This window comes from Heterocephalus glaber, unplaced genomic scaffold (genome assembly GCF_053883595.1).
Source record: "Heterocephalus glaber isolate CG9 unplaced genomic scaffold, H.glaber_assembly_v1.0 deba00000546, whole genome shotgun sequence".
NCBI lineage: Eukaryota > Metazoa > Chordata > Mammalia > Rodentia > Bathyergidae > Heterocephalus > Heterocephalus glaber.
In genome coordinates, this window is record NW_028258147.1 from 37,396,398 (window position 1) to 37,410,450 (window position 14,053).

Sequence of the window (14,053 nt, forward strand, 5' to 3'; positions counted from 1 at the left end):
TAATACTTAGATCTTTAATCCATTTGGATTTTAGTTTAGTGCATGGTGAGAGATATAGTTCTAGCTTTAATCTTTGGCAAGTTGAAACCCAATTTATTTATTAAAGAGGCTATCTTTCCTCCAGTGAGGCTGTTTGGCTCCCTTGTGGAAGATCACGTGGCTGAGTATGTCTGGAGTTGTTTCTGCATCTTCTAGTCTGTTCCACTGGTCCTCAGATCTGTTTCTTTGACAGTACCACGCTGTTTTTATCACATTCACTTTGTGATATAGTTTCCAGTTGCTGGTTGTGATACCCCCTGCCATGTCTCTGTTGCCTGACTTTTGCTACTCTGGGTCTGTTCTTATTTCAAATGAATTTGTAGATTGTTTTCTCAAGGCCTGTGAAGTATGCTGCTGGAATTTCAATTGGGATTGCATTGAAAAAAATATATATATATATATATGTATCACCATTTTCACTATGATGGTACTTCCTACCCAGGAGGAGGGGATGTCTTTCCATTTTCTGATATCATCTTCACTCTCTTTTCAGAGTGCTGTAGTTTTCAGAGAAGAGGTCTTTGATTTCTCTTGTTAGGTTGATTCCTAGATATTTCAGTTTTTTGGATGCTATTATTAAAGGAATTGTTTGTCCTATTTCTCTCTCCCTGTTTCTCTCTTTTTCGTGTAGAGGAAAGCTATTGATTTTTGTGTGTTGATCTTGTGTCCAGCTACTCTACTGAATTTGGTTATTAAGTCTAGAAGTCCTTTGGTGGAGTTCTTGGGGTCTTCTATATAGAGTATCATGTCATCTGCAAATAATGACAATTTGACTTCTTCATTTCCTATCTTTATGCCTTTTATTTCATTCTCTTGTCTAGTTGCTGTGGCTAATGTTTCCAAAATTATATTGAATAGGAGAGATGATAGAGAACACCTTGTCTTGTTCCTGATTTTAGTGTGAAGGATTTCAGTTTTTGACCATTTAGTATGATATTGACTTTTTGTTTTTCATAGATGCTTTGTATCATATTGAGGTAGAGGCCGTCTATTCCAATTTTTTTGTAGGGTTTTTATCATAAATGCATGTTGGATTTTGTGAAATTTTTTTTCTGCATCTATTGAGATGATCATATAGGTTTTGTCCTTGGCTTTATTGATATAGTGTATTACATTATTGATTTGCATATGTTGAACCATCCCTGCATCCCTGGGATGAATCCCACTTGGTCAGGTTGTATGATCTTCTTGATGATTTTCTGCATTCTATTTGCCAGGATCCTACTAAGGATTTTTGCATCTATGTTCATTAGTGAGATTGGCCTATAGTTCTCTTTTTCGGTTGAGTCTTTCTCTGCTTTGGGGAAGAAGATGATCTTTGCTTCCAGGAATGAATTTGGGAGTATTGCTTCCCTTTCCATTTCATTGAAAAGTTTAAACAGTAGTGGCAGCAGTTCCTCTCTAAATGTCTTGTAGAATTCAGCAGTGAAGCCATCAGGGCCTGGGCTTTTCTTAGTTGGTAAATTCTTAATTACATTTTCAATTTCATTGGTTGATAGTGAGTTGTTTAGAATTTGTAGATCTTCTTCGTTCAACTTTGATAATTCATATGTATCTAGGAATCTGGCCATTTCTTCTATGTTATCCATCTTATTGGCGTATAGGTTCTGGAAGTAGGTATTGATGACCCTCTGGATTTCTGCTGGGTCTGTTGTAATCTCACCCCTTTCATTCCTAATTGCATGGATTTGGGCCTTTTCTTTCCTTTTCCTGATAAGGTTGGCTAAGAGTTTGTCAATTCTGTTTATTGTTTCAGAGAACCAACTCTTGGCTTCATTAATTTTTTGTATCATTCTTTAGTCTCCATTACATTAATTTCTGCTCTGATCTTTATAATTTCCTCTGTTGTATGAGCTTTGGGTTTGTCCTACTCTTCTTTTTCTAGAAGCTTGAGGTTCAGCATCAGGTTGTTTAATTGGGCTTGCTCTGTTTTCCTAATATGAATACTCACTGCTATGAATTTCCCACATAAGACAGCTTTCATTGTGTCCCATAGATTCTGATATGTTGTATTGTCATTGTCATTTAATTGAAGGAACTGTCTGATTTCTTCTTTAACTTACTCTGTGACTCACTGGTTATTCAGAAGTGTGTTGTTCAATTTCCATATATTTATGAAATTCTTACAGTTTATTTTGCTATTGATTTCCAGTTTCATCTCAAGATGGTCTGATAATATAGAGGGGATAGCTTCAATTCCTTTGCACTTACTTAAACGTGTTCTGTGAACCAGTATGTGGTCTATTTTGGAGAACCACCTATGTGCAGCTGAGAAGAATGTGTATTCTGATTTTGTGGGATGAAAGACTCTATAAACATCTGTTAAGTTCATTTGTTCAAGAGTTTGATTGAGTTCTAGTCTTTTGTGCTTTTTTGGTCTAGTTGATCTATCTATTTGTGACAGTGGGGTATTGAGGTTCCCCACTGCAATTGCTTATTTGTGTGCTTATTTGATTTTTCATGACCATTAGTATTTGTTTTATGTAGTTGGGCACACTAGTGTTTGGTGCATAGATATTTATGATTGTCATCTCTTCCTCTTGGATTGTTCCTTTATGAGGATCCAGTGTCCTTTTTTGCCTCTCTTAATCAGTGTTGCTTTGAAATCCACTTGATCTGCAAAGAGGGTAGCTACTCCATCTTTTTTTCAGGTCCCTGTCTTATGGAGTATTGTTTTCCACCATTTAACTTTCAGTGTATGGGTTTGTATTTTAATTAAGTGTGTTTCTTGTATGCAGCATATTGTTGGATCTGGCTTCGTGACCCATTCTGCCAGTCTATTTCTTCTGATGGGTGAATTGAGACCATTAACATTGACGGTTATAACTGATACATATTGACTTATCCTTGTCATGACTTTTCATTGGATTCTCCCCCTTTGCATTTAATTTCTTGTCTTGTCTGATGAATTCATTCTGCTGGGCTTCCTGGGGTTGTGATCATCGTTGTTTTTTCCTAGGATACTGTCTAAAATTTTGCAGAGTGATGGTTTGGTATTCATGAAGTTCCTAAGGTGCATTTTGTCATGAAAGTATCTTCTTTCTCCATCAATTTGGAAAGATAGTTTTGCAGGGCACATCAACCTGGGTTGGGGGCAGTTTTCCTTTAGGGCTTGAAATATGTCACTCCAAGCTCTTCTTGCCTTGAGGGTTTGCATTGAGAAGTCTGCTGTGATTCTGATGGGCTTTCCTTTGTATGTGATTTGTTTCTTTTCTCTAACTCCTTATAGAATATTTTTCTTCTGTTGGGTTACTGGAATCGTAACTATTATATGTCTAAGTGTTGATTTTTTTTGATCAAGGCTAGTGGGAGTTCTATATGCCTCACTTATCTGTATGTCAAGTTCTTTTCCCTTGCTTGGGAAGTTTTCTGCCATCACTTCTGTAAACAGTTTTTTATGTCATCTGCACTCTTTCCTGTTTCTTCCTTACCTCTGTTCAGCCTTATGTTATTCTTCTTTGTGTCATCTAGCAACTGCTGGATTGATGTCTCATGGTCTGTTAGTATTTTAAAGCAATTTTTCCTTTCCTGGTCACTAATTGCAATCCTATCTTCTATATCTGAAATTCTGTCCTCACATTGGCTCATTCTGCTGTATAAACTTTCAATGGAGTTTTTGATTTCCTGCATATCTGTTTGTATCTGTTTTATGGATTCCATTTGTTTCCTATGTTGGGATTTCATTATGTTCCTCATCTCCTCTATTTTTTTTATCTGTGTCCTCTCTAAATTTATTAATCATGTCTTGTACTATGGACAATCTCTGCTGATATCTGAGAAATTATGTCTGATTTCATTTTTTCCAAATCCTGTTTCCTTGCCAGTTCAGAGTGTCCAGGTTGTTGAGTATCAGATTGTTCCCTCTCATTTCCCTTTGGGGTTGGTTTAGGTGATCTGGAATTCTGGTTTTCAGACTTGTTTATGTGTGTTCTCATTTCAACTGGTGGGGGGGGGGGGCAGGGCTGTGTGCTTCTGGTGCCTGCACTGCTCACCTCTTCTGCTCTCAGAGTGGTGGTATGGCAGCCCAGAATGTTCACTTCCTCTGCACTGGGGGCAGCTCTGCTCCTCTGTGCTGGGGCATAGTGTATGGTTTTTAGTATGTTTTTGAATTTGGTTTAAAGTATTTTATTAAGAATTTTTGTATCTATATAGAATTCATTATTTCTGTTGGTGGGTCCTAGTTGTATGTGATCTCATAATTCTCTTGCCTAAAGATTTCTTTTCACATCACATAGCAACAGTCATTTATTTCTAGTAGTGAATCCATTTAACTGTTTATTTTATACATTTCAGTACTTTAAAGATGCCCATCTACTGCCTTTCTGAATTGCAGTTTATGGCAATAACTCTGCACCTAATACTTCTCCTATGTAAAATTCACCTGATCCTGTCAGCCTTCAGTGTTTTCTTTTTGTCTTTGCTTTCCAGTTTTTATAAATCAGGCATTGTGAGAAATTACAAAATATTCTTTGCAGGTAAGTTTTTACATAATGTTTGCCCTATACTAGGTGGCATTATTAGAGATAACTCCATTTCTAAGAAATTACTTTGAGTCTCTGAGAATGAAACTGATTACTTTAATCCAGAAATAAGGTGAAAATTTTTGTAGCTGTTTTATCATTTTCATCTAACAATTTTAGGAAGAATAAAGCATCCCTGTGCAGTTTGGGATATTTATGATTTTCTTTCCATTAAAATGTTATACTATAAAAAACATTGTGGTAAAAGAGGATTATTTGAGATACAGTGTACCCTCAAGTTATGACCAGCCTGACATACAAAATTATGACCAGAATTTTAGTTTTAACTTACAACCAAAATCTTGAATTATGACCTGAATGCCAGCCTCTTGTTATTCCAGATGGTCTCAGATACAGATTTAACCCTTAAAGGGTCGTGGAAGGGACATTACAACATCCTTTCCTGTTTGGGGTTGAGAATTCCTGGGCCAATGTCTCCCTTAGCATACTGAGATCTGCCTGTGTACAGGAGAAAGACTTTGAAGGATGTGTAGTGTACAGGAGCCTCAACCTTCAGTTAACCAATTTAAATTACAACCAACCCTCATGAATGAATTGAGTTCATAAGTCAAGTGTCCACTGTACAAATATTCTTCATTTAATAACGTACCAGTTTAATGATTGTTTGGACTTATGACTGAGGTGTACTGTTCAGACTTTTCACCACCACTTGGATTTATGACCATCATTCTGCCTTCCAGTGCAGGAACATAAGTGACAGTACAGCCTCATAGTGGCTTCTTCTACAGTACAGTACTGCAATATTTGCTGGTTGTATTGTACAGTACAGTGTTATATTCTGTTATACATTACAGTACTGCATGTAAGAGTTATGCAAATAATGTTTTTTGGTGTGAGAAACTGAAAGTGTAAATGAGGAACAAAATGTATAATAGATAATGTGAAATAGTAAGAAAAGTTTCAAAGGGGAAGTAGGGAGGAAGAGTGGGGGAAAGGAAAGAAGGGAAAGAAAAATATGAGAAATGAAGAAAAAAAACGAAATAAAGCCTTTTTACATAGGGAGGGGTGGAGAGGTGGAAGGGATGGAAAAGGAATGGGAAAAAACAAGAACAATGATATATCAAGATGTATCAATGTATAGGTACAAATTCTCAATGATGAATATGATCATAATGTGTATCTAAAATATACCAATAAACAATGAATACATAAAATTTAAAAAATAAAAACCCTCTGTTCTCAGCCTATTTATCTTTCCTTCCCTCTCACCTTAATAAGCACTCTTTTACTATTTCCACAGTGTTTTCTTCTCTAGAATGTCATATAACTGAAATTAGATAGTATGTAACCTTTCCATGTTGATTTCCTTCACTTAAAATATGCATTTAAATTTCTTCCATGTTTTCTTGGCTTTACAGTACATTTCCTTTAGCACTAAATATAGTGTATTGTCTGAGAAGACCACATTCACTTACTCAAGGACATTCTCATTGCTTCCCAGTTTCAGCAATTCAGAATAGAGCTGGAATAATCATATGTGAGCTGATTTTCATGTGAACATACATTTCTAATTCTTTGGATAAGAACCAGGAAAAACAATTCATGGGTCATTTATTAAGAACATGTTTAGTTTTAAAAGAAACTAGTCAATTTTCTCTACATTTTGCATTACTACCAGAAATAAATGAGAGTTTCTTATGCTAAAAAAAGTTATGCAAATAAAAGCAAAGTCATCAAGTTGGAATTTCCTTTGACCATTTCTTTGTTCTAAATATTGCAATGTATATAATATATACATATAATTCCTCATTTAGCAAATAATTAATTTATCAGCCTAGTCACAGGAATGGAACTTGGTCATTAAATGAGGAATTTCTGAATTTTTAAAACTGTATATATCCAAAAAATCACTAAGAATGGGACCAGATATTGACATCAATAAAGAAAATATATAATGTCATTAAAAATATTATTGTTATCACATATGGCTGCTTTCTATACAATGATTTATAATATTTTGGAACAAAAGTACTTAAAACCTTATGTATCTCTAAACTCTTATTCTAAAGTTACAAATTAATTATGATTTCAACATCTTGGACTCTCCTGATGTCCAATTTACTTTTCATTATCTTCTCAAATACAATTGAATCTTCATTCTTTAAGTGGAAACAAGATTTCCCTTTCCAAAAAGTCCTAAAAAATGTGTTTTTAAATCCTAAATATGGAGAGAAGAAACACAATTAAACATCCATTGTAATAATATACTCTTCAAAAATATGTTAGCAAATAGATGTTTAGATTGTGATTTTTTTTAAATCAAAGTATAATGTAGCACTGGGCACCTGAAACTGAGATAGGGAAATAAAGACTAAGTGAGCCTACCGAAGCCTAACAAATAAAGACAGAAGGCACCCTTAGGGTAACTGAACTACAAAGAATTTTCCTTGGCATCAACTTTTCCCCTTCTGTGTCACTAGGAAAGATTGGAAATTGGAGCCATATTTGTAACACTAACTCCCTCAAACACAGTTTTGAATCTCAAAAGAGTTTTACTAAATTTATCTGGGGAAAACTATATGAATTCTGAAATGCAGCTTTAGGTCTACCCTAACCAAACACCAGACATTCTGTAGCTTATCAAGGAGATATATCTCAATTGTGGGAGCTGGATGTCTGAGATCAAGGTCTTGGCAACATTGACTCTGAGGGAAGGCTTTATTTAGTTGCTGGGAATCATTAGCATTTCCAATCTCTGTCATCATCATCACATCACAGTGTCCTTGTATGTTTGTCTTTGTCCAAAGTTTGCCTTTATATAAGAACAATGATCATGTTGGATGAGAGGCTGAACTCATGCCAGTTTATCCTTATTCAAGCGTAAGTAATTACATCTACAAAGACCAATATCCAAATAAATTCACATTCTGAGGCATGGGAGTTAGGATTTAAATGTGTAAATTTAGAAGGGACACAATTCAATCCATAACAAAGTTTATCTTTAGTTTTAAATTTAGGACAGTTTTGAAGTTTTACCAAATATATTACTTGAGGAATGATGGCTAACTGATAAATGTAAATTTAAGCAGTTGATTTAGTTATTAAGTACTAATTATATTTCGACATATATTCTGATATCTTTTGGTTGAAAAAATATAAAATTATAAAATAAAGAGTCAATTTGATTTCATAAATCTCATAATGTTATGTTGGTTTGCAAACATGACTTCAAAGATGAAACTTTAGGAATCTTTATTTAAAATATATGCAAAATAAATAAAGAAATAAAGAAATAAAATAAAATATATGCAAAATATCCAACCAGACATCAGAGTTAAATACTAAATACATTTAATGTAAATTTTAACTCTAAGATTAAATTAATAGAAATATTAAATTAAAAGTATACTAAATTAAAATAAAAATATAATAAATTATTTAAATAAATACTAACATACATTATAAATTAATATAGTAATAAATTATTGTGTGATTCTGTGTTGCCTATCAATATCTAGAAACAGAGCCTAAGAATACCAAGTGTGAGTAAAGCCCCACGGAATACTTATCTATCCATCTATCTATTATCTTATATCAGATATGTCTTCTCTGCTCTCACACATGTACTGTTGTCTTGTTCTCTTAGAAATCAGAAATTCAAAGATAGCATTAAGAAACTTGAAATGTAAATAAAACACAGGAAACAGAAATAAAACTAGACAAAGGGGATTCCATCACCCTAAAAAAGCTCTGTACACAAAAGAATTAACAGGTGAAGAGACAACCTACTGAATAGGATAAAATATTTGCAGACTTTATATATGATGAAGGTTAATATCCAGAAAGTATAGGAAACTCAATCAGTAAAAAAAGTCAGATTTAAAAATGAGTGAAAGAACTGAATAGATGCTTCTCAAAGGAAGGCATACTATTCAGTTATTCCAACAGGGAAACAAAAAAAAAATTTCAACATCACCAATCATCAGAGAGATGGAAATTAAAACCACAATGAGGTATCACCTCTCTCCTGTCAGAATAACTATTATCAAAAAGGCAGAAGATAAATACTGAGAAGGATATGGAGCAAAGGGACATTTACATATTGTTGGTAGAAACGCAAATTAGTACAGCCACTATGGAAAACAGTATGGGTGTTTCCCCAAAAATTAAAAATATATCTATCATATTATTCAGCAATCCCACTACTGAGTCTCCATTTAAATGACTAAATCAGTATATTGAAAAAATATCTGCTTTCCCATGATTATTGCAACACTATTCATAATATCTGAAGTATAGAATCAATCTAAGTGTCCATCAACAGAAGAATGAATACAGGAAACGTGGTGTATATATACACTATGAAATAGTATTCAGCCATTTGAAGCAATATTGGTGGACCTGGGGATTTTAGTCAAGTGAAATAGACAATCACAGAAAGACAGAAAAACACATGATTTTACTGATAGAAGTAGTGAGCTGGAATAATAGTCACCAAATTTGGAAGGCTTGAGATTGGTTAATGACCACAAAGTCACAACTAGAGAGGAAGAATAAGTTCTGTTGTCCTGTTACACAGAATAATAACTATTGTCAAAAATATTGTATCCTATGATTCAAAATAGCTAGAGGAGAATATTTTGAATGTTGTCATCACAAAAGATAAATGTTGGAGATGATGGATAACCTAAACATCCTTGATATTTGATCGTTATCCAATGTATAAATGTTTCCGAACATCACAATGTACTTGTATGAAGTTGTACAATTGTGTCTATCAACAAGGCTTTAAAAATTAAAACTGTCAACATTTAAATGAGGGTTAAACTCAGGCAAGTAGAGTAGAAGAGAGGTTACCAGAGGTGGAAAGGGAAAGATGAGCAGTAAAAGGTGAGTTGTTGATCAAATGGCACAAGGTTTCAAAATAGACAGGAGAAATAAGTTCTGGTAATCTAGTTCACATACAGTGTCTATAATCTAAAGGTATTTATTTCACAATGGCTAAAAGAGTGGATTTGAAATGTTTTCAGTATGATGACATGCTAAGTACATGAGATTGTAGATGTGCTATTTAGCATGATTTTATCATTCCACAAGGTTTATATGTATTGAGACACAGTTGTATCCCACAAATACATACAATTTAGTATTTGCCAATGAAAAATAAATTTTAAAAATCAATTTCGAATGTTCAATATCACTGGTTGTTCAAGAGATGCAAATGAAAACAACAATGAGATTCCACCTCACCCCAGAAAGAATGGCTGCTATCCTGAAATCAACCAATAAGAAATGCTGGCCAGGCTGTGGGAAAAAAGGAACACAGCTCCACTGCTGGTGGGAGTGTAGACTGATGCAACCACTATGGAAATCAGTATGGAGGTACCTCAGAGAACTAGGACTAGAGGTTCCATTTGATCCAGCTATTCCCCTGCTGGGTATCTTCCCAAAAGAATTAAAAGAAGTCCTGGCTGCCTGGCTGCGGCTACCCCATCTGATGTGCAGGCTCATCTGACTTATTTCCTTCAGTTATCCTTCCAATGACCTTTTGTGCATCTGTAAAGGCAAACAGAGAAACTCACTACCTAATAAATAGAGCTCCTTAAAAAAAAAGAATTAAAAGAAGTATACCACAGTGATATGTGCACATCCTTGTTCATAGCAGCACAGTTTTTAATAGCTAAAACTAGTAAACAGCCCAATTGCCCATCAACTGGAAACTGGATAAAGAAAATGGGGTTTGTTTTATAAAATGGAGTACTACTCAGTCATAAAGAATGAGATATTAGAGGCATTTATAGCTAAATGGATGCACAATGAGGCAATACTCTTAAGTAAAATAAATAGGACACACTTGTAAATACCAAATAGTTTCTCTGGTGTGAGAAACTAAAAGTGTAAATGGGCATCAAAATGTGTAATAGATGATGTGAAGTGGGAAGAAAAGGGGCAGAGGGGAAGGGGAAGTGGGAGAGGTAGGGAAAAGGAAAGAAGGGAATGGAATTAATATGAGAAAAGGAAAAAATGGAAAGAAAGTCTTTGTAAATAGGGAGGGATCGAGGGGTTGAAAGGAGGTCAGGGGAATGGGGGAAAATAAGAATCAAGAGGGATTATATACAGATACAAATCTCCACTGATGAATGTCATTATATTGTATACCTAAAATGTACCAATAAAATTAATTTTTAAAAAATGAATTTCAAGATTGAAATAGTAAGGTCTTAAGCCCAACATGGGGTTCTTGTGAGTATGGAGCACTGTGCAGGAGTCTAAGTCCTGTGCCCATGATGTAATCTGTACTTGCAAGTTGACTATTCCTTCATCCTTACCACATGCCCGCAAGAAATCCATAGGTGAACAAATCCAGCCCTACTCCTGGATGAGTGTTCCTGTCACACAAGAAAATTGTGTGAGGAGCTGCTATTTGAGCAGTGCTGCTGGCACATTTGGGCTGTTGCTTCTCACCATGTGCATCTTGATTCTTGTCAGGCATACTCACAACTACTTCCACAGCCACTCACACACTCTGCCAAATGCTTCTCTCCCTTATCCCCGTGCCAGCACATGAATCTCAGTGTTTGCCTTTTCCCTCAGGTATCTTCTGGAAGCCCAGTTCTATGACCCTTGACTTGGAGACTATAGGAGTGTAATCTCCCTAAATTCTCGGGGTTTTTCCATCTTCTCTTCCCAATCCCTTTTTAAAAAGGGTTTGTTTGGACCAGGGATTTAGCGTAGTGGTTCTGCCACCTGCCCTGCAAGCACAAGGACCTGAGTTCGATCCCTGGTACCAAAAAAAAAAAAAAAAAAAAAAAAAAAGAAAAAAAAAAGGTTTGTTCCATTTGGCCTTCCAAGCACAGGCTTCCTTACTGAAAAATTCATATTCACCTAAGGGGAATTTAAATCAAAGAATGACAATTGCCCATTTGTGTCATTAAATTACTCATTCTTCTTCTTTGTTAATTTCTTTGGTTTGGCAAAAGTTTCACACAGCCTCATTTAAAAATATAGTGGCAAAGAGCAGTTGTATTTTGATAAATATTTAGCAACTGTTTGAAGGAAAGTGAAATCCAAGTTTGTTGTATTTTTTCAGTATCTATGATACTAAATGATGTCAACCAGCTTGTAAATTTTCCAAAAATGCAACTATGAGCATTTTAAAGATTTCTAGTTTGGAAAATCTGTTATTTTATTTTCAAATAGTTGTTAGTGATCATTACCAAAAATCACACTAATACCAAGGGAAGTAATACTGTGATCTTGATAAGTGTCCCTGTAATGTCCATGTGTTAAAGTCTTACTTCCCAGAGTGGAGATAATGGGAGGTGGTGGAACCTTAAAGTTAAGGAGTGCAGCCTACGGGGAGATCTTTAGGTCACTGGGGCCATGTGCTACAGAATTATGGGATTCCCCAGTCCCTTTCTTTCTCTTTTCACATTCCAGCCATGAGGTAAGCAAAATTGTCTGTGTCATGTATTCCTGGCATGATGTACTCATTCCACTCCTCCAGGGACTTAAAAGCAGTGGATCTGCCCAACCACTTACTGAAACCTCCAAAAATCTGAGCCAAAATAGTTTCTTGTTACTAGGTTGACTGACTCACTTATTTGTTACAGTAATGGGAAGCTGATTAAGACAAGAAACTTTACCATTTCATTCTTTTTCTTTCATTCTACAGAGCATTCCTAGAGAGACTGACTGGACCCACTACCAGTTTTTCCAATTTCCACTGGACCCTCCTTACTATACAGCATAATTTTATTTCTCTCTAGTTGACCCTCCTGGAAAATTCCATTAACTTTCACATCTTTCATATTTGGGTCAAGCCTTCAATCTTATATTCAGCACCACTGGTTTTGGATGGAGACCATGCTTCCTATTTAAAAGGAGAACTGATACATATTTTCTTTGTTGCCATTAATTCCTTTTCAAACTGTATCTGACTCTACTTTCCTTCTTTCATTCTTCTCTTAAATCATCAGAATCACGAAAATGCCTTTTGACCATGCCTTCATATTTGTGCTGCTAGTTCCTATGACTAATTATTTAATTCCTTGGTGTTAACTCTCTCATTATTTCTATCTCCTCTTCTCCTGGAATTTGCATGCATACAAAACACGTACATAGCTCCTATACTTTAAAAATATTTCTTTATATCCAGTTTCCAGATCTTAGTTTCTAACACCATTCTTTATTTATAGTACTTCTGAGTTCATTGTAGGACAATAAGAAGAAAACACAGATTAGTCTGTGCTAAAGATTTTGAAATATCAGAAAGTAAGAAGTGATCAACAAGTAATCATACAGGGTAATGTCAAAGAAAGACTGGAGCCAACCTGAAAAAGTTCCTACTGTCCAAAGCTGGAAAACAACATGAATAATGGAATGTTAACCTATAACCTAATACATAAAATAAATACACATGAGTCTACAATGATTAAATAAATAAACGTAAGGAATGACAAAGTTTCTTTACAAAAATATTCCAAATGACATACAGATACTTCTACTTCTAGAAATGGACATTATTTTCTCCACCCCTGCTCTCACCAAGTGTGGTGAATTTAGTGGCTCATTTCAAGTAATAGACAATGGAAAGGGAAAATGTAATAACTTTACAGTGACAAAAACCCTGGTAAACACTGCTTTGAGTAAGTGTTCAAGAAGGTGAACACCCCTAGTGATCTCCTGTGAATATAATGTAGCACAGGTGTAGTTATGAAAAAGGTGTTTTATGCCTGTGATATTTTTCAAAAAATGAATCATCCCAGTCCTAGTATGAGAAATATCTCAAACAAACCCAAATTGAGAATGTCCACACAATACCTATCACTCCTCAAAATTATCAAGGTTAGCAAGTACAAGGATAGGTTTAGAAGCTGCAAGAGATAGGTGGGATGTATATCTCAGGTTGGATCCTGAAAGAAAGAAAAAGAATGGTAGGAAGCACAAGAAAATCCAAATAAAGTGGAATTTTTAGTTAAAAGAAATATACCAATGGTGGGTTCATAGTTTTGACAAATCTAAATGGCAATGTAACAATAATATTAGGAGAAACAAACTTGATGATGGTTCCATAACAATTCACTGTATTGTCTATGCAATTCTGTAAATCTTAAATCACCCCAAATAATAAGCTTATTTTTAAAAGCTACTTCATCTTGCTTTTCCCACTAGCTATTATGCCTTCTTTCCGTCTGACAAATAAATCATTCTAATGATTTTATGTTTCAGAGTAAACTTTTTTCAGAAAGATTTTAGTGACAACGAAGTGCTAAATAGAAGTATAAATTACAAATGTTAGAAATATTGTTATTATGCAGATCATAAAGTCTCAGTAAAAGAAACTGTTCAAAACTTTAGTCTTCAAGATCATGATAGCCTATCAAATATTTTATTATAGAAAAATTGCATTTATACAAGAAGCTATAGGTTTTATATAACAACTTCAGATTCATTGCAAAAATCTCAAAATTTAATTATCATTTAACATTCTCCATCTCTGAAATGGCAAATTTAATGTTAATACTGAAATT

The 14,053-nt window shown here is 34.7% G+C and overlaps 1 pseudogene; it reads right to left on the reverse strand.

Annotated features, from left to right (window-relative positions):
- Window positions 1-11,013, reverse strand: part of LOC101701085 (hypoxia-inducible factor 1-alpha inhibitor pseudogene) — a 29,659-nt pseudogene extending 18,646 nt beyond the window's left edge.
- Window positions 11,014-14,053: the final 3,040 nt, after the last annotated feature.